The sequence below is a fragment of the Mesoplodon densirostris genome, chromosome 5, assembly GCF_025265405.1.
Source record: "Mesoplodon densirostris isolate mMesDen1 chromosome 5, mMesDen1 primary haplotype, whole genome shotgun sequence".
Taxonomy (NCBI): Eukaryota; Metazoa; Chordata; class Mammalia; order Artiodactyla; family Ziphiidae; genus Mesoplodon; species Mesoplodon densirostris.
In genome coordinates this window covers 120,055,987-120,077,502 of record NC_082665.1, presented here as the reverse complement: position 1 = coordinate 120,077,502, position 21,516 = coordinate 120,055,987, and the positions used below count along the sequence as shown (strand labels likewise).

General features: G+C 43.5%; 1 protein-coding gene and 1 pseudogene across 3 annotated transcripts in view; both read left to right on the top strand.

Moving 5' to 3' along the window:
- Positions 1-21,516, top strand: part of LOC132490794 (kalirin-like) — a 110,222-nt gene that overhangs the window by 12,422 nt on the left and 76,284 nt on the right. The gene's annotated exons all lie outside the window — the stretch shown is intronic.
- LOC132491039 (protein MEMO1-like) lies at positions 18,623-19,182 on the top strand (annotated as a pseudogene).

Genomic DNA, 21,516 nt, shown 5'->3' with positions numbered 1-21,516 from the left:
AACTGACACCCTGACTACCAAATAGTGCTTCCCCTTGGAGTGTAATCAGCTACCTCTCCCAGAGTGTCTGTGGATCTCCTCAAACAGCCAGTTTCCCAGCTCCTTCCCGGTGAGGTGGTCAGGTCTAAGTTTAACCGTGACCTTCTGCCAGCATACACAAGCGAGGACTGCAGGAGCAAAATCAGAGCTGGTCTGTTCTTGGGGGTGTGTGTGTGTGTTGTAGGAGTTAGAAGAGTAGGTGGGCAAGTCTCCCCAAAAGATCAGATCAGCCCTGGGGGGGGAGAAGTGGAGGAGTTCAGGGTGGGGAGAAGTGTCGTCATTGCAAAGGATGATTGGGGTTTATCCTAGCTTGGCTGGGTCCCTGGGAGAAAGTCAGCCAAATTCTCCACCCTCCTGGTTTCCTCCCACTGTAAAGTATCAGCGACATAGCTCACCTGGCTTTGTAATTACCGTGGCTTCCTGCCAAGCATTATGCCACAATTATGTGCTCATTCTTGCCTCTTATTCCAAAGTCACCAGTCCCAGGTTCATGAGATACAATCTGCACATTGTATGGTATAGATTTCAGCCCTTGTTTCGTTGTCTGGGGTGCATCTTTGTTGGGTTTGCATTTTTTTCTCTTTCAACGTGTACGTATCTCAGAGACAGGACAGAGGCAGGGTCTGTAATTCTGTTGGTAGAATAACTTTGCACATTTTTATACTAAAAAAAAATTTTAGTATAAAAATATGCAAATGCAAAGGATTGAAACCGGTTTAGTTTGTAAAATATTTCTTATTATAACTTAGTTGCACCTCCAATTTGTGTTTATAGTCATAATTAGCATCCTACACCATAAAATTCATACGTACATATGTGACATTTTTAGAATGGTATCAGATTGTGACTCAGACAAGACAATCTTATTTTTCTGTTTGCTCTCTAACAAACAGAGGCAGGTTTGGAGAGGCCATGTGGAGCGTATGTGTCTTTCCAAAATGCCCTGGCGTGCTGTGCACTTGAGAGGAGAACCAGATCACAAAGCTTCTAGAGCTGGGATTCTAGCACTTTGTGACAGTGTCCAGGTTAGTCTTACAAACAGGGACTTGTCTAAGAAGGGAACATGGGCCATTTAGCTCTCTTGTGCTCCTCTGTCATTTTCTGTAAGTAAATGAGCAGGATTTTTGAGGGCAGTTCTCTCTTGAGCTCAGGTCTCTAAGGGAAGACTGTGGGTTAGAGAGGGTCAGACTGAGTTCCCATCTTGGCATTAGAATTTGCTAAATTACATTAGTCTAGTTACTTAGCTTCTTTATATTAATTTCCTCATCCTTATACTTGGGAAAATATAGGTATTTACTGGAGTGTGTGTGTATCACCTAGTATAATCTTAGCTTTCTGGCACATAGAATGCACTCAATAAATGCTGTTATTATTATGAACAATAATATTCTTTCTCATTATCAGATATTTCTCTGACAGGGCAGTAATTTGAGATGGACCATTAAGTGGGGTGGAGGATTAGTGAATATTTTTCAAAGCTTTCCAGGAAAACAGACTTGTAACTTATTAGACCTCTAATTACTGGACTTTTGCCCAATTTTTGATCCCTGAGAGTGGCCTTGTTCAAAACAAGTTGCTGATCTGGTGGGTCCTAGGGCTGATTCAGGATGACAGTTTTTCTTAAGAAAGAGGTAAAAGGTCTCCTGCCTACACCTGGCCAACGTGTTGAATTCTTAAGCACTTTCTCAGCAGGTCACCACTAAAGACCTTTATATTTATTTGTTTAGTTTGTGCCATTATCCTATATTCGTGTCCAAAGTTGATCATCTTGGTTGTGTTCCTTTAATTACTACAGTTACCTGATATGCTCTGGTAAATATCTGATCTTCCATTTATGGCTTAGAAATTTCTCTTCTGTCCTTAGCAACCAATCAGAGCTTCTTGTATTCAGAAACCGTATTTATCACTATTAGACAAAAACAAAGAAACTTGAAATTTTGGTTAAACTTATTATTGGTTAGATTTTAAATTACTTTTTTCAAGAGTGAAACTCACTTATACACCTTCATATTCAGCAGGAAGGAGGAAGTCAAAAGTCCCCCAAATTGACTCTCTTGGGACCCGTGTGGAGTCAGGCCATGTGACCGTCCTTGACTTAATCCCTGTGGCCCAGGGAATAAAATATTCCAGTTATTTTAGGACCCACCCCTGGGGTGGGGATGAGGCTAGAGATTGAGCAGGGACAGGGTTTCAGCTCACAAAGCTGGGAAATCTGGGGTGCTCCTGTGCTGGGGAGGCCAGCCAGCAGGCCTCGTCCCTGTTGACCCGTAGGCCCCTTGGTCTAATGAGAAATGGCAGTGAGTTTAAGGACAGCTGAAGTCCTTCTGCCTGTTCTGTTGCACGTGCTCAGGGGACAGCACGGCCAGCTCTTCTGGAGGGGTAAGGAAGTTGTGTGCTGGGGAGGCCTTGTGAAGCGGTAACACGGGGAGGGTGTCTTGAAGGGTCAGGTGGGATACTCTTCATCTAAGAAGTCAGGCAAAGGAAATAGCATGGGGTCGTGGATGGGAGTGGAGTATCTATGGAAATGATTTACCATGTGGTTCTACAGTCTCCCCTTTGTTCTTCTTTGGAGAGTCAGCCTACATTTCACATTTCACATATGAGAAGACTGAGGCTCAGACAGATGAAGCGACTTCCCCAAGAGCATGTGGTTAATAAATTGAGTCCTGGTCTCTTCTCAATATTCTACTCTCTCTCCCACTTACCCTGCTGCCCAGCTTGATTCTGATCCTTTTATCAAGTTCTATATTTTTTTATTACTGTAATGGAATTTGGTACAGTTCCACATTGTGTCCCTGAAACTATGGGATGGGTTAGCAGTTCCAGAAGCAGCTTTTTCTTGCCGGGTATTACTTTTATTTGCATATGTAAACCCTTTGCCACCAAAGCTCTTAACATAAGCATTGCTTGGCATACACACACACACTTTCATACCCTAAATAGCAGAGGCCTAGAAATGTTTGTCTACTTTTGCCAACATCTGACTATGATTATCTTTAACCACAGTCACACTTGTTTGTCTCTTAAAATAGTATTGACTCTCCCAGGGAGGCTGTTTCTAGTCAACACAGCCCTCCCAGAGCCCTGTGTATTCCACCTGCCTTCTCCTGGTAGCCGGGACAGCCGTGATTGACTGTGATTAATTTCCCTGCTCCCTTGTGTTGACACTCCTGAATTCTTCCTTAGGGTTCACAGACCTCTCCTAGTGAGAGGATTAGATTTCTCCCCCAGAGCCCACCTGTTGACTCAAGTAACCGAAAGTGTGGCTCTCCCTGCGATGTCCATCAGCCCTTCTTCCTTCCTGCCCCTGCCTCTGCCCATAGGCCATGCCACTCTGCAGGGGTCAACTTCCCCAGAGGAGCGCCACCTACAGGCCCAGCTGCGTCTGACCTGTGGGTGGACCCAGCCAATTTTTTTTTTTTTTTTTTGTGGTACGCGGGCCTCTCACTGTTGTGGCCTCTCCTACTGCGGAGCACAGGCTCCGGACGTGCAGGCTCAGCGGCCATGGCTCACGGGCCCAGCCGCTCCGCGGCATGTGGGATCCTCCCGGACCGGGGCACGAACCCGTGTCTCCTGCATCGGCAGGCGGACTCCCAACCACCGCGCCACCAGGGGAGCCCCCAGCCAATTTTTGAAATGGAATATACCTTCGCCCTGTTCCTCAGCATGGATATTAAAAATGTGTGTCCTTGCTTTGGGATTCTGTCTTAGAGAAAGTCAGTATCCCCCTCTGCTAGCCTGTCGGGTTCCTCTGCTTTAAGGTAAAAGTTGCTTCATTTTGACTTTGAACTTGAAGAGAGTTAGAGGGGGATGAAGGTGTTGTTTTACCTCACAGTTTCTATCTACGAATCACCCCCTCCCCACCGTCCCCCATCCCCTGGAATAATACATCATACCAAGCCAGGAAAACCTGCTCTCAGATTGGGCCCGGTGGTGGTCTTCGAGCGGGTCTTTCTCACAGCATCATCAGGATAAAGGAAATGAACAGCATCAATTCACATGTGTGATTCTGGGTGGTGTGCTCTGGACTTGGATCCCATTGCTAAGAGATGCCTTTTCTGAAACAATCAAGGGGACATATGGGTGGCAAACACCAAAAAAACCTCACGGGTAAGGACTGAAAAAAAAAATAGTTTATCAGGATTGCTTTTCCATTTTTCAGGCTTGCTCTATGCTTTGAACAGTGTGTTCTCCAGAGTAGGGGCATGGAGGTCACCAACTAGGCTCTGAGAAGAGCCACTCCTGGTGCCATTGTTGGGCTGTATTGCTCATCCCGAACCACAGAAGTTGTTTCTGCATAACCTTGTGACAGTAGAGTTGAAAGGTCAGGTGCTTAATGGTAGAAAATAGGTTTGGGAGATGTAGGTTGCAGATGAGCTCATGAAAGCCCTGTAAATATTTTTGTGATCCTTAAATTATCTCGCTAAATAGAATGAGGACTGTGCAATTTCCATTCTTCTGGGTTAGAAATAGTTCAGATTTTCCGCACTTGAAATTTGAACTAGAAATTTTTAAATTCATTTTTGTGTGTGCAGATAATAGGGTGCATTAAGACACTTTCATCCCCACCCCTACTGTGGTCCTTCATCTAGATGAGGCTCAAAACTATGAGTGTAGATTTTAGAGTCCTGCATACCTGCCCTAAACACTGGCTCTGTCATTTACCACTTCTGCAACCTGCCAGAAGGGACTTAACTTCTCTATGCCACGTTCTCGGTATCAAATGGGCATCATAATAGCACCTATGCGCATGCAGTGTTGCAGACATTACACGAGACTGCAAGTAAAATGACTAGCATATCTGTCATGTTGTAAGATCTCAGTAAAGGACAACATGTAAAACGTAAATGTAGAGGATGGCGATGGTTACACAACACTGTTGTACACTTAAGTGGTTAAAATGGTAAATTTTATATTTATATATTTTATCACAATAAAAGGAATTTTTAAACCATACCCCCAAAAAGGTAGATGTATGTGTGAAAGAGAGCAGTTTATTAATGTATAAAAGAATGGAAAGTAATTTACCAAAACCTGCTATCTGGAAGGATTCTGGGTGATTGTTTTATTTTCTTCTTTAAAACTTTTTGAGTTTTGAAAATTCCTACAATGACATTATTTACTTCTACAACTAGAAAATATTAAGTTACAACAGAAGTCTAAGTGAACAAAAGCATAGCTAAGTCAAACAATGACAGGCCACCCACATTTTCAAGCAGGTTCCTGGACTCTGTTTTCCACCTGCCCTACTGGTTCTTGGGGTTGATGGGGGCAGGGTGGCAAGTGCAGCCCCGCCACGTCCTGGCCCTACCTGACCTCTAACCTAGTCAGCTGTCTACCGTACCCATGGCCACGGTCACTGGGAGGATCAGGTGGGACAGTGCAGATGGTTCCTTTTGGCCCAACCCACTGAGCTGCAGTGACTGCAGGTGCCACATCAGTTTTTGACTCCCAATTGCAGAGTTTCAGTATCTTGGGGTTTGGGGGTTCATGTATTTAATAATGATGCATATGCACTCACAGGTGTTTTTCAGCCTCTGTGCTTCACACATGGCAGTGTGACGTGTCAGAACACCCAAGAGCAGAGTGGCAGTCGGCCCCACCTCCATCACCCCCCTACCCTTCCACCCCAGCTTTCCGTTACACATGACTGGGATTCCCCCCTCCTCCAAACACACACCCCCAGCATGTTATTCTTGCCCCAGCTTCTAGCATCTCTCCTGAGGCCTTATTGGAAAATCTACTTCTTGTTCACTTTAACCCCCTTTATCATCTCAGTGCCGGCTCCTGATTACTCCCATCATGAATGATTTAAAGATTTCACTTATTATATTCATGCATTCATTCAGCAAATACTTACGGAACCTAAATATTCTGAAACAGAAAACAGAGAAATAAAATCGCATTTAGTGGAGTTTTTGCACGAGGGGAGTTATGCTTTGGGGTAATTACTACGTTGTCCTCATGTGGGGCATTCCGAGGTCCTTAAACTTGGGCCTTATGCCATGTTTAGGCTGGAGCGTATCCTCTCTTAGATGGGGACCCTCGCTGGTGACGTGCGACCCAGAGAAGCAGAGCATGGGAACTGCCCCTGGAGCCAGAGCCTGAGCCCTGCTGCTCATGGGCCTGGCAAGCTTGGTGCCTGCACAGTGTGGTGCATCCACTGGGCATGAAGACACCCAGGCTGTGAGATGGGGGCAGGGCTGCTGCTTCATCCTTTCTCACAGTCCTGTCTCCTTAAAAGTTCCATGATTCTGATTGATAAAATACAGGAAGCGTATAAGACACATGGAAAACAGAGGTTCTTTTGAAGTTTAAAATAGTTTTTCTGACATTAGAGTAAGGTAAATTATGTCCTCAAGTAACATTATACATAAAAATAAATTCCAGATGGATTTCAGGCACATGTAATGGGCGCTCTAAAGGAAGTAAGGCAAATGATAGACTGAGAGAAACTACTGGCAACCTACATAATAGACAAAAATTAATATCCAGAATGTATAGAGAGTTCTTAGAAATCAATAAGAAAAAAGGCAACAACCCAATGGGAAAATGGACAAAAGTTAAAAAGAAGCAGGACTTTAAAAAAAGAAAAAAAGCAGTAAACTTTTGGAAAAGATAATATCAGTAGAAATCAGAGAAACACAAATAAAAATAAGAACTTTTAACCCTTCAGATGAGCAAAATGAGTGGTAAGGGTGGGGAGAAATAGACAATCATACACTGGTGAGAATATGATATAGTCTTTCTGGAGAGCCATTTCGCAGCATCTTCAAAAATTGAACATGTATATGTCTTTTGACCTACTTCTAGGAGTATACCGTAAAGAAGTTCTCCATTTGTCCCAGGATGCTCAAGTGGCAGTTTTTGTTAATAGCTAACAAGAAGATGGGCAGTAGCATTATTTCCAATAGGGGATTGGTTATGGTACAGTTTTATTGTGGAATACTCTGCAACCACTAAAACAAAAAAGAAAACACAGACATGGGAAGATCTCCCACTTGTTAAATTTTAAAAAATATATAGAAACAGTCAACTATATAGTATGAACTGCTTTCTGTAAGAACAAGTCTGTGCGTTTGTGTGTATGCGTGGATAATAGTCTGAGAGTTACGCACTAAACAGCCAAGGTTACTAAACAGGCAGGAGAGTGGAATTGGGGTATGGCGGTAGTAGCTGGGAAGAAATTAGAGATGGAGGACATTTTGCCCTATAATCTTCTACAGTATCATTTGAAATTTCATAAGCACGTTTTTATGTTTGATGTGCTCTTAAAAGTAATATATATTTATAGCAGATAACTTGGAAAACATAGGAAAATAACATCACCTGTAGTCCGAGACACTTTGACTTTAGTTACTTATCTCTCAGTCCTTTTTCTATATGGACTACCTATCTATATATGTATATAATCACAGCCGGTTCAGTTTGTATACTCAATACTGTATTCTGCTTCTTTCACTTAATGTTGTCTAAGCATTTCCCCCCAGTTTTACAAATTCATAGTCTCTCATGCTACCTTTAAATGTTTATTATAAATTCAGACACTTTAAGGCTGAGGAATAGAGGGCAGGATTTTCAAGGGCCATGAGGAGAGGGTACCTGGAGACTGAGCCCCTGCCACCACCTGCCCAGTGGGAGTGGTAAGTGGAGGGTGGCTGAGTCAGGCTCAAGGACCAGTCACCAGAAGTCTGCAGAAGCCACACAGCATCCTGCCTCCCCTCTCGCCTTCTCTTGTGTGAGGTCATCAACAACTTATGCTTCTGCTTCTCCCCAGCCCAGGTTCTAACTCTGGCTTCTGGGAGCTGCCTTCTCTGCTGCAGGCCTGCCTACGAATTGAGGCCTCATTTCAATTGAGGATTTGAAATGTCGCCCTCCTCTGAAATAAGGCATCTGAAAGTCAGCTTAGCATACAAATTGCAGTCTTTCATGTCTCTGAGTTTTAACGGTGAAAGGGCTGGTAAAGAGGATCTAGAGTTGTGCTTCCAAATGACAGATTGGTAAGATTGAGATTTGTCTAAGACCGTGCAGCAAGTTAGCAGTAAAGCTGGAATCCTCCCCCTGGGGCTCTTGGTATGGCCAGTGCTCTTTTTACTATACTGCGCTTTCCTTCTCTTAGGGAGTTGGGAGCTTGGGGCCTGACCTAGGACCGTGAAGTTACCATAAAAGGGTTCCAAACAGCATTCAGGCTGCCTGAAACGCTGAGACTTAGCCAAAGGGACAGTGGGATGAAGAAAGGTCATCTTCTTAAGGGCTTAAGTTTTAGTTCATTCATTCAGCAAATATCCTCATCTAACACATGCTCAGAGAGGGGGGAAACGTTCTAAAGATAAAGATGGAGTTATCACATGGTGGTGGGATTACAGAAACTTTTCATTTTCTTGTATTTTTTTCCTATAATGACTAAATATTACTTTTGAAAGCTTGAATTTTTTTTTCAAGTCCTCTTGTTCATCTAAGCATTTTTATTTGTTGAAGTCATGATATACTTCCTAACTTTGAAGTGAGAAATGGGAGGAAAAAGAGTCTGATAGTTCTGGGGTCTCCAACCTGAGTTGGTGGAAGTGCTAAGTGTGCCATGCCACTCACCCATTCATACTTGTCATGCATGTCTGTGAGTGCATATGTGGGATTGCAGCTGCTGGGATCTGCTTCTGCATCTGTGACTGATGAGGAGCAGCCTGTTTTACAGAAGGGAATAAGGGGTAATGGAGCTGCTTGGAAGAAGGAAGTGCATTCTCCCTTTGCTGCTGTCCTGGGAAGGAAAGTGAGAGAGTTCGTTCATCAGTTGACTCAAAGCACAGCAGTCTGATGGCACAGGATCAGGGCTGGCCTATCTGGCAGGCCTTAGGCTCACTGGGCATTACTCTATTACAACACAGTACTGTTTATTGTCATTCAACAGTCACTGTCATTGCTATTTATTGTTACATAATAACCTTTCATTATTTAAGTAAGTATTATGATCTCAGAGGTAGGTGTTGGTTATCCCCATTTTATAGACGATGAAATCAAGGTCCAGAAAGGTTAAGAGAGGGGGCTTCCCTGGTGGCGCAGTGGTTGAGAGTCCGCCTGCCGGTGCAGGGGACACGGGTTCGTGCCCCGGTCCGGGAAGATCCCACATGCCGCGGAGCGGCTGGGCCCGTGAGCCATGGCCGCTGAGCCTGCATGTTCGGAGCCTGTGCTCCGCAACGGGAGAGGCCACAACAGTGAGAGGCCCGCGTACCGCAAAAAAAAAAAAAAGAAAAGTTAAGAGGTAGAACTGGAAGTCAGCTCCCAGGACATGTCCCTCTGCCGCTTGGCTCCGTATTTATCCATGCAGACACAGACAGACACCTTGGCTTCCTTTCTAGTCATTTAATATTTAGAGCATATTTATTGAGCACTTTCTATGAAATCTTTTTCCCACAAATGTTTTTTGAGTGTTTTAGTTCTGTGTCAGGCACTCTTCTAGGTACTAGAACCTCAACAGTGAACAAAAGCAGACAAAAATTCCCTGCCCTCAGGGAGCTTATACTCTAGTGAGGGGAGTAAGAGAGACAGAAAACAAATAAGTTCTACAGTAGGTATTTTTTTTTATAAATTTATTAATTTATTTATTTTTGGCTGCCTTGGGTCTTCGTTGCTGCGTGCGGGCTTTCTCTAGTTGCGGCCAGCAGGGGCTACTCTTCGTTGCAGTGCGCGGGCTTCTCACTGCGGTGGCTTCTCTTGTTGTGGAGCACAGGCTCTAGGCACACAGGCTTCAGTAGTTGTGGCACTCGGTCTCAGTAGTTGTGGCTCGCAGGCTCTAGAGCGCAGGCTCAGTAGTTGTGGTGCACGGGCTCAGTTACTCTGTGGCATGTGAGATCTTCCCGGACCAGGGCTCGAACCCGTGTCTCCTGCATTGGTAGGCGGATTCTTAACCACTGTGCCACCAGGGAAGCCCTACAGTAGGTATTTTTAAATGTAGTGTATTAATAGAAAATTTTGAGGTTCAGTGAGGCCAAGAGATCAGGAGTGATTACCCTGAAAAGATACTCTCTCACTCACAGTTCCCAAGAGGAAGGCAGCACATCACATGGGGCCATGGGAGAAAACACTGAGATTGGTTGCAGGGAGAGAGAGAAAGAACTAGAGGGCTGAAGCCTTTAAGAGGTGAATCAGGGCAATCAGGTTTTGGATTGGCTAGTTTGAATAATTTCAGCAGGCTCTGGAGTGTAGGGGCTGTCCTAGTGTTCTGGTATCTGGCCCTGGGATGATTAGGGCAAGTGGATAGTGGTCTGAAATGAGAGTCTGCTAAAGAAGCTGGCTGGGGGTATGGGCTCTGGATTGGTGGGTTTGCATATGAAATGCACAATCAAAAGCAAGTTGTTTGCTATCTCTAGGAATTAACCCACCCTGAGAGGGGCTTTTCCTCCAGGGTCAACAAGGCCCCAGATATCAAAGCATCAGAATACAGAAAATTGAAAGAAAGTTAATACAGTAGGCTAGATGGGAATAAGTGCTACAGGGAAAATTAAAGAGAAAGGGGATAGGGAGTGTCAGCATGAAAGGGTGGGATGCTGTTTTAAAGAGAGTGGTCAGGGAAGACAGGGAAGGTAGCATTTCAATAAGACTTGAAGGCAGAGAGGGAATGAGCCAAGTGGGATCTGGGGGAGGAACTTTCTAGGCAGAGAGATCAGTAAGATCAGAGGGGGGAACATATCTCATTGACAATATCACCTACAGCTGCATCAGTATGCCTTAGACCATAGCAGGAAGAATATAATTCCAAGATCAGGGGATATGTAGGTATCAGAAACACAATCTGATAGCAGGAAGGTTTGGGATGGCCTTATGTGTGTGAGCTGAATATGGAGTATTTTGTCCATAGGCCAGATTTGAATATCTTGATATTTCCCATTCATCCATATTTGGTCAGCTGTTTCTCCCCAAATCTTCTTGGAAGAAAAGGTGATTTTTTGGTGGAAAGGTGATTCGAATTCATGAGAAACCATACAACGTGGACCAATCAGAAGTTAAAAATTGTCAATTAAAGTGAATCAGGTCTTATCACCTATCCCTCCAGAAGGTTTGCCGCTGCGTTTAGGATAAAGTTCCAGCTCCCTGCCATGGCCTGCAAGGCTTGGAGTCTAGCTGCTGCCTACCTTTCCAACTTCATTTACATCAGTCCACCCACCAACTGTGCTGCAGCCGCGAGAACTTCCTGCGGGTAGCTTGAGCATCCCAGACTCCTTTCTGCCTTAGGATTTCTGCACAAGCTGTGCCCTTGGCTGAAGGCCTTCTCCCTGTCTTTACATGGCTGGTTCTGTCTTGTCATTCAGGTCTCAGCCTACTTCTCAGAGAGACTGTCACCATCTGCTCACGCTGAGATTATACAGGCCCTCTCCAGCCCATTAGCCAGTTTATTTCTCCAAATGCTGCTCAACAGTACTGGAAATGTTTCTAACTCATTTCTTAGTTTATTATCTGGCCCCACTGCCACCCCAACTAGAATGTCAACTTCCAAATGTGAGGGACTTTGTCTCCTTTACTGCTGTAGCCCAGCCCTGGAAACAACACTGGGCACATAGACAGCACTCAGACATTTGTTGAGTGAATGAGTAGTAATACAATGTCTTCAAATATAAAACATAACTAGAGCCTACAGGACCCAGCACTTAAGGAAGAAGAGAACCATCATAGTGGGGCAGAGTCTAGGCAGTCTTCTAGGAAAGAGGCATTCTTATGGAAATAGTCTAATTGTATCTTTTTCTTGCAAAGGATATCTCTAGGATATCTGGGGCACTGGATGGTACCCCAGCCCAATCATTTCTGATCAGGAAGCTGGGGGTTCCAGCTCTAGTAATGAGGAGATGGCCTTGTCACCACTGGACAGGCATGGCGGAGTAGCAGCCCTTGGGCCTTTGGTCCCAGGTGTGTGGTATTTGGCAGCAGTGTTTGGATTCTTCCTTGAAGCATGAATATGAATGTCTTTAGCAGACCTGCACTGTCCATTTTGCCATTCCATGCCTCTCCTGTTTGTCCTATATCCCAACTCTTCTCATGTTTACCTTCCCTGTTAATCCCCAAGGACACCTGAGCTTTGACCCCTGCCCTGTGTGAATAAGCGCTCTGTTCCCTAGCAGCCCAGTGGGCACTTTGGATGTTTTCACTGATTGAAGGGAAGTTGAAATATTACTGGTAAGTCTCAAGAACCAGCTTATGGCTAGAGGACAAGGTGTCAGCTTGTCTCACCTGCCCCAAAGGCAGCAAATGCCTGCTAAAGGGAGTTCTTGGTCCCAATTATGCAAATAACCTATGTGGTATAATTAGGAAGTGGCCCTTCCAGGGTCCCGCTGTATGGTCCCAACCCAGCCTCTCTACCTAGCTTTTCCTGTGCCCTAGGGGCCAGGTAAGGTTCTCACTGATTATTCCCTTATCACTTACTTGTCATTTCTCCCACCTTTAACACTCTGACTTGTGAGACAGGAGATGCCTCACTGTCTACCAGTATCTTAGAATCATGTTTCCATTCTTCAGCCTCTGGTCTTCTTAGCTGGTCAGCCCACATGCTCAAACTAGAACAACCAGTGCTCTTTGTCATGATGATATTTCTATACTTATTAGTAAAATATTGTAAACAATTAACAGAGCTAGTCAGAATTTTATGTCTCCCCCAAAACCTCCAGTATCATTTTCAGCGACAGTTTCAAGATCTGTAGAAGGAACTCCTGGGAAACTTCAACTTGACTGATTTTATATACCCACAAGGCTAAAATCAACTTTAAATAGCACGTCAAATAAAGCACAATTTAGAAAATTTTAACAAAATCTAGTTCTAGCCTTTAGCATAATCACTATTTTAATTATACATTGTTCAGTCTGTTTTCAGTGGAACAGAAAATTATTCTCTCATATCTGTGATCAGGAAATTGTTTCATGAATGGAATTGGGTATTTTACCTAGGAATTATGTTCAAACATCATTTACAGTTGGTTTATACCAGACTTCGAAAACACCAGTACTAAGCATGTATGCAGTTTAACTTGATGGATGAGAAAATTGTGCCAGGACCAGATCCCACCATAACATCACTAGAATTGGATCAAATTGATATTATGTGCCTCCCGATAGGGTACATCGTGTTCAGGGATATTCCTGCAAAAATGCACATTCTAATTTGCTGGATGTTAAAACATCCAGCAAGGGGCTTCCCTGGTGGTGCAGTGGTTAGGAATCCACCTGCCAACGCAGGGGACATAGGTTCGAGCCCTGGTCTGGGAAGATCCCTCATGCGGTGGAACGGCTAAGCCCGTGCACCACAACTGCTGAGCCTGCGCTCTAGAGCCCGCGCACCATGACTGCTGAAGCCCGCACGCCTAGAGCCCATGCTCCGTAACAAGAGAAGCCACCGCAATGAGAAGCCCACGCACCGCAACGAAGAGTAGCCCCTGCTCGCCGCAACTGAAGAAGGTCCGTGTGCAGCAATGAAGACCCCACGCAGCCAAAATAAATTAAAAATAAATAAATAAATAAACGTCCAGCAAACCCAAATTGAGAGAATATTCTACACAATAGCTACCCTGTACTCATAAAAGATGTCCAAGTCATGAAAGATAAGACCTTTTTCTATAAGGGACGTTATAGGAATGATTGGCAACATTTGAACAAAGTAGAGGATCAGTGTTAAGTTCCTGATTTTGCTAATTATACCGTGGTTATGTAAGAGAACGCCCTTGTTTTTAAGGGCCATACACTGAAGTATATAGAGATATAGGGGAATCTTCTCTGTAACTTATTCTCAGACCGTTCAGAAATAGAAAGAAAAGAAAAAGCAAGTGGTAAAGTGTTAATCGTTGGGAAATCTCAGTGAAGGAGATGTAAGAATTCTTTGTACGAATCTGGGCACTTTTCTCTAAATCTGAAATTATGTCAAAATAAAAAATTTATAAGAAATGATGCCAACGGGATCATACTCATGAACTCATCCCCAGGTTGATGGGGACAGGAAGAACCCAGACAGTGCTTTTTCCTATCCCCATCAACCTGGGGATGAATTCCCTTAGTGTACCCTGAGTGTACATCTGTGCTCTGGGTCCAGAGAGGCCAGAGAGGACCATGAGGGGGCTGCTGAATGAAGAACACAGGGGGAATGTAGAAGGAGAGCCTGGGCTTGGTTGGGAGGCCCAGATTGAACACAGTCATGTTTGCCTGCTGCTTTTCCCAAGCCAGGCAGCAAGGCCCTAGCGGCAAACTCACTTGGCCCAGGTCCTTAGGAGAGGCAGGACCAGGCTAAGACTGCAGGGTCTCAAGCTGCCTGAAGTCCTGGAGACCCTAAATCTTAACACTTTCTTTCCTACCCCCCACACAAAAAAATGTAGTTTCCCAAAAGAGGACCCTGAAGACCCAATCACTGATCACCTGTTTCTTTCTCCAGATATGCAGTTTCCTCCTCTTTCTTCTTCCCTCAGGTTCTCTAGGAGAATTTCCATTGTGACATTTTCAGTTAAGTAGCACTTAATTACAGGCTTAAATGTTCCTGTGGCACCCTGCTTAACTCTTTCCCTCCACCTCTATAATTAAGCCTGGCATGGTTACCTTTGGTTAAGGTTACTACTGAAGGGCACATTATAAGTTGAATCCAGGTCAGGCTTCCCACTGGCTCCTGGGTAGACTCTGATGTGATAGCACATAGCCAAAAATAACTGGCCTGGACTATAAACTCATCTCCTACTTTGGTGTTCATAAGAGGTTGAGTTTGACTGTCAACCCTGCTGTCAGTATACCATCCTCAGGAGTCGATTCACCTTTTGTATTCCAGACTGAGATGGAAAAATAGCCAAGAGTGATGCTAGCTAGCCACACTGCTTTCTACAGCATATTAACAGAATTTGGTAAATGCTCCCTTTGGAGAGTCATCATCTACATGAGCATGTTAATTAGCATATTAAAGGTTCCTAGAAGTCCTGCAGAAAAGAACAGGTAACTTCTTTAACCCATCTTAATTGACTGGGCGACACCTTCAACATCTTAAGGAACAGGAAGCACGAGCCTATATTGATATTCACATTACTAAGTTTTAGAGATGAACGCCTCAGCGACATTGACTTTTTCTTAGAGGTCTCTGGGCCTAAAAATAGTCAGACTCCAATGATTTCTCTTGCTTTGTCCTTAGCTATTCATCACCAGCCATTTAATGAGCTCCTCTATGACTGAAGAGTTTGTGCTGGGGATACAAAGATGGAGGACATCTCTGTCCTCAAGGACTTTCCTTAGAGTTAGGGAGGTAAGGTACATAAACAAGCATTTATCAGTGCCAAATGAATGGTACGAGAGGTACTCCCAGAGAAATAGGAGAACATGCTGGGCTTAGTCATCTGAGAAGTCCTAGGTAGGCTTTAGATAAGCCGAGAGGCTGCAGAATGGTTTGAGCAATGAGAAATGCAGCGTGGGTGGTGCAGTGAATTGAATAATTAGCCTAAAGCACGTGGTTCAAATAGAATAGTTGTTTCCAAACTTTAACATACATCAGATTCACTTGGAGGGCTCGTTAGAACACAGTGCTGGGCCACCCCCATAGTTTCTCATCCGGTACCTCTGGAGTGGGACCCAAGAATATGCATTTCTAACAAGGGCCCAGATGATGGTCACATTGCTGGTCTGGGGACCACAGTTTGAGAACCTTGGATTATCAAAGAGTGGAAGCTCAGAGAGCTGGAAAGGTGAGCTCAGGCCTGACCACGGAGTACCTTAAATGGCAGGCTGACAAGTTAGACTTTGTTAATCAAGTTTTGAACAGGGACTTGCCCAAAGCGATAGAATTGTTCTGGTAGCAGAGAGATGTCGAATGGATAAGAGAAAAAGACTAGCTGCAGAGAAACCAATTTGGAGGTTTTTACATAGTTAAAGCAAGTGGATTTAAAAGCTCTGAATTAGGGCACTGACAGCAGGAATGGAAAGAGAAATATTCTTGCAGAAATCTTTGTGAATGAAGAATTAGCTTGCAGGACAGAAAAACTGAAAGATAGTCTTGGTCATTCTCTGAGAGAGTCTTCAATTATATACGGTAACTTGTATAATGTTATTTTGAGGCTTTGTGGGTATTACTGGAGCTGAACTTGTTTATGTTCACACATTCTGAAAAGTGGAAAATGTTACCATGTAAGGTAGTAGGGTAAGTTATTTTAGAGAGCTTACGTTTAACCCACTTGAGGGCTTATTTGAAGGCCTAGGGGAAAGCTCCAGTGTGGATACATCATGGACTCAGGAGTGGCCCTATTTTACCATGGAAATTTGACTTCCCTGCCAGGCATGCGCTTGGGAGGATGGCATATGAGGGGAGGCCAGAAGAAGGCACCTTTCCCAGCCTTGGGACTTGACAGTTACCATGTGTCATGATTAGAAGACCTCCTTGTGCTCATGATATCTTTATAGAAGAAAACAGATCCCCAGTGACCTCAATTCCTACTGATCCACTGAGTCTTGTAGCCCTATTACAAGCCCATTACTTAAATAAAAATTCTGTATTTAGGTTTTATACTAATATGACGTGTCCTTTCTTCAGTCTCAGTTTGGGAAGTTCTACCACACTCTTCTGGTGGTGATGTTTTGAACAGTTCAGAAGCCTTTTAGGAGAGTTCCCTACTCCACAGTTTAGGAAACAATGTGCATTTCCTCTCCAGAGGCTGTGGACAAGTCTGAGAGAATGAAACAGGCATATCGATGGAAATGGTATCTGGAGTATTTGCTCTCCGAAGGGCGACAGAGCTGCTTTCACTGACTTTTGCCTGCTCTGACATGTCAAGCTGCAGAATCTACCCCTGGAACGTAGAGAGAGCATTTTTAGCCCTTAACTTCTAAAGCCAACTAGGGGGACTAGTGAATCACGTGATCCAGTGTGACAGCCTGTCATAGCACTGGCCTTGCGTGTTTAGGATGTGCTTGTCTGGGGTGGGGGGAGGGCACGGACTCAGTGCCCTTTGAGGTTGCTCCTCCCTCTGTCTCTGGCTCAGAGAGAAGATTACACGGGAAGCTGAGGCCAAGGAGACCTGAGGACAAGCAGTTGGAAACTTCATTTTACTCTCTGCATCCAGTGGCATCCTGATGGAAGTCAAAGCAGGGAGGGTGGGGACAGGACATTGAAGGAGCCAGAAGTAGTCAAGGGAGATCTGGACTGATTAGAACAGAATTCTGAAGAGTTCATTTAGATTAAAGCCAGAGGTGCTGACTTTTCACCCTCATGGAGACTGTTTTGTCTGTTGGAAAAGATCTTGATGTGAAGAGCTTATGTCCCAATGGGCTCTGAAGATGAAAAGGCTTTCTGCCCTATATGGATGCCACTGGATTTGGAATTGTCCGTGTGGTTCAGATTTCTGTGCACATGCTACCAGGATAGGAACAGCAGTATAGGGAAGAGAAGGGGACCAATAAGTAGGAATAAAGTAAGATAGAGCCTAATGCAATGTGCTTTTGGGACTCAGAGTGGTCCTTCATTTTGTGTTCTTAGTTTAATGGGAAAAATCAACACAGACATTATAAATCATAGAGATTTAGATGTTAAAAAATGTATAAAACCCCCATAAAACCTGAGTAGAGTGAACCTAGTTGCAGGGCAGGAATAAAGAAGTAGGCGTAGAGAAATGGACTTGACGACATGGGGTGGGAGGGCAAAGCTGGGGCGAAGTGAGAGTAACATCAACATATATACACTACCGGATGTAAAATAGTTGGCTGGTGGGAAGCAGCATAGCACAGGGATATCAGCTCGGTGCTTTGCGATGACCTAGAGGGGTGGGATAGGGAGGGTGGGAGGGAAGCACAAGAGCGAGGGGATATGGGGATACATGTATGCATACGGCTGATTCGCTTTGTTGTGCAACAGAAACTAACACGGTATTGTGAAGCAATTATACTCCAATAAAGATCTATTAAAAAAAAAATGGTGAGTTGGCAAAGGACTCATTGGAGAAGAAATTCCTGAACTAAGTGTGTAAAAGCTATGGCCTAGTAAGCAGGAGGCAGGGGCTTGCACTATGCATTTGAGACTTGAATCTGGCTAAGGGATGGGGGAAGGAATATCCTGAGGCAAGATGTTTGCCAGCTTTAGTCTAACATTGTGGTAGGAGCAATCGCAAGGGCAACAAGTTTCCTAGCGTTAAGAGACAGTGTTTCTGCACCAGGCTGATTCTCCCCCTCCCCCATGTCATATTGCTGTCACCATAGCACCCTTCTTCTGGCACCAAGTAGCCCAGACACCAAGATGGGCAACCAAGTGGTTTTCAGGGAAGCTAGCCATGCCAGGACCTGGTGGTACATAGCCTCAGGACCTCAGCTGAAAGTGCAACCAGGAGATTGGCTTTGCTAAGCATTCTGCTAAAAGGCCTGCCAGGGCCCTTCTCCTACATCATGAAAGATGTACTAATACTTACTGTAGGTTTTGTGCTCTCCATGCTTACAAACAATTGAATTTATGGATTTATTACCCAGAGAATTTTCACCCTGACTTTCCCATCATACACCCTTCTCTAGATGTGCAGTTTCCAGTGTGAAAAAAATGTATGTGTGATACTTCTATGATTTTTATATTAAGTAAATTATTTATAGAAAGCCAAAGGAAACAAGAATGTTTGGGTATATAATCTATTCAGACAGATGTATTGAAATGCATTTACCTTATATAGCTCAAGCCATGGAGAGAAATAAGGATGAGTTTACAATGATTCTTGTATCATTGGAGCTAAAGCAAGACAAAAGGAGTTTAAAGGACGTTTCTGTAAATATCTAGTGATGTTAGGAATTTTTGTGATTTCTTCTGATATCAGCTACTGGAGTCAAAGCTTCCAATACAATATTATGATGAATACCAGGGAGATTTTATAGACCTATTGTCCAGCTAGATGGTGGATGATGAGGTATGACTAATAAAGAACAGCTAGACCCCCTATCTTTTAGCAGTTACATAATACAGTATGTGGAAGACATGCCCTTGGGGTGTGATTGAATACCATCACTGAACTCCAGAAGAACAGATTGAAATGAGTTTTCCTTCTTGAGTTGTACCTTTGAAGTCAGTGTAGAAAATGGTGGACCAGCTTAGTGAGTTATGCATCTGGGGTACTCATAATCCACCAAAACCTTGGATGCCACCTGTACATATGTGAACGCTACGGGGTCCCAGCCTAGCACTTGTAAAGACACCACTCCTGGTCTTTGGGGCTATTAAACCCATACAACTAATAGAACTGTTTTCTCTTTTTGTCTAGGACATGTGGTCCTTCTTTACTTTCAACTCACTTTGAGGTCAGTGGAAAGAAAGCAGAACCAATATTTTGTGATTAGAAAAAATAATAGATATCAGTCCTGTGGATGCAGCCATAAGGCATTTGCCATATCCTAAATTTGCATTCTGTGGTGACTTGAACACAATGTATTCTTTCAGAATAGTTTTACAAAATTTACATGAAACCAAAAAGGGTAGAAGACTTTTTTAGGTGTAACATAAAAAGTGAAAGAAATATGAGGCAAAACATTTTAGAAAGAAAATTGAATTTATAAATGAGCAAAGTTTCTAGTATATTCATGCACATCATGAAGAGGTTTCAGGAATTCCTCACCAAAATGAAAATTGTAGGTTATTATAGAAGCAGTATGTTTAATTAAAAAATACATTTCAAAAAAAAGAAAGTTTTCATAAACAGCATGCCACTGTGGAAGGAAAAAATTTTTCTAGTATATTCATGCACATCATGAAGAGGTTTCAGGAATTCCTCACCAAAATACAAATTGTAGATTCTTGTAAAAGCAGTATGTTTAATTTAAAAATACATTTCAAAAAAAAGAAAGTTTTCATAAACAATATGCCACTGTGGAAGGAAAAAAATTTCTAGTATATTCAGTTACTATGCATGTGGTACACAAATATCTTATTTTTTGATTACTAATGAAGGGCTTGCCAACTAAAAGAATGTTTGACATAGACAATGGACTTATTAGGATGTGCTCAGTGTGTAAACTCTCATGGGCTTTATTCCAATTTTCACCTTTATGTCAAGCAGACAGCTCTCATCTCCTGTGCTGCTTAGAAATGTGCTGCTGTGATTAAATTACCTAAAATTATGGAACCTTTGTCCCAAGTCTTAGGCCAATAACATTGACATGTTTATTCTAACCCCATGATGGTATCTGAGACCCTAATATCAACAGCTGTTTAGTTGCTTGGTCATCAAGCCCATCAGAAGCTTGCATTCTGAGGGATAGATACCCTGTAGATAAAGAGACACATGTCATCTCCAGGGAATAACCTGTGCTGCCTAAACTTCTTAATGGTGGGAGGGTGGACAACAATGACATGGTAGCCCAAGGATGTGACTACCTTAATCTCCAATGAGATTTCAGGCATTGATCGTAGGAGTGGTTATTTGAAGTGGGGAGGGAGAGTAACACAGAATGGCACCTGGTAGCCTGAAGTTTTTCTTTGTTTTCATGAGGTACTTTGAGGCTAAAAATGGCTTACATTATCCAGTCTAGCCTTTAGAGGAACATACAGAGGGAGTGAAGGAAGATAGAGAATAGAATCACAGACATGGAACTAGGGGAGATAGTTATGGTTTTATTGATTTTTATTTAACTTAGATGGTACTTCCAGTGGAATTAGACACTGTTATAAGCACTTCACAAATATTAACTCCTTAATCCTAATAACAACCCTATAGGATAGATACTAATGTTATCTTCATTTACTGATGAGAAAACCAAGATACACAGAGATCAAGTAATTGGCCCAGAGTCACAGAGCTAGCCAGTGGTAGAGCAAGGCTTTGAATGCGCTCTGTCTAATCTGTCCATTTTGTAGATGAAGAAACAGAGGCCTGAGTTTCTGTCCAGTGCTGCCATCTCTCTGTTGCAATCCATAGAGTAGGCACCAGTAGATTATTCTTGAATCATATAATCAGGGCAGGAAAATTATACCAACAGAGTTTTCTCTTTTAATCAACTTGAACAAAATATCATTAAAAGATGAGTGTTGGTGTCAAGAATTCTCTAGTCATTGGTAAAGCTTTGGAATGTGTTCTTTGACCATGCATCACGTCTTCTATTCTTAGGTATTAAGGAAGAAATTGGGCAGTTTAGAGAGGTGGCTTGGGAATTGAAGGAAGTATGGATTAAAAATAGTATGGGGTGGGCTTCCCTGGTGGCTCAGTGGTTGAGAGTCCGCCTGCCAATGCAGGGACATGGGTTCGTGCCCTGGTCCGGGAATATCCCACATGCCGTGGAGCGGCTGGGCCCTTGAGCCATGGCCACTGAGCCTGCACGTCCGGAGCCTGTGCTCCACAACGGGAGAGGCCACAATGGTGAGAGGCCGGCATACCGCAAAAAAAAAAAAAAAAAAAAAAAAAAATAGTATGGAAGTCTGCTGGTGGATAAGAGTTTGTTGTTTGTTGGCTTATTTATTTAGATTTTCTTGATTGCATTAGTATCTTCATATTCCCATGACCAATCAAGGGAATTCATTCAACT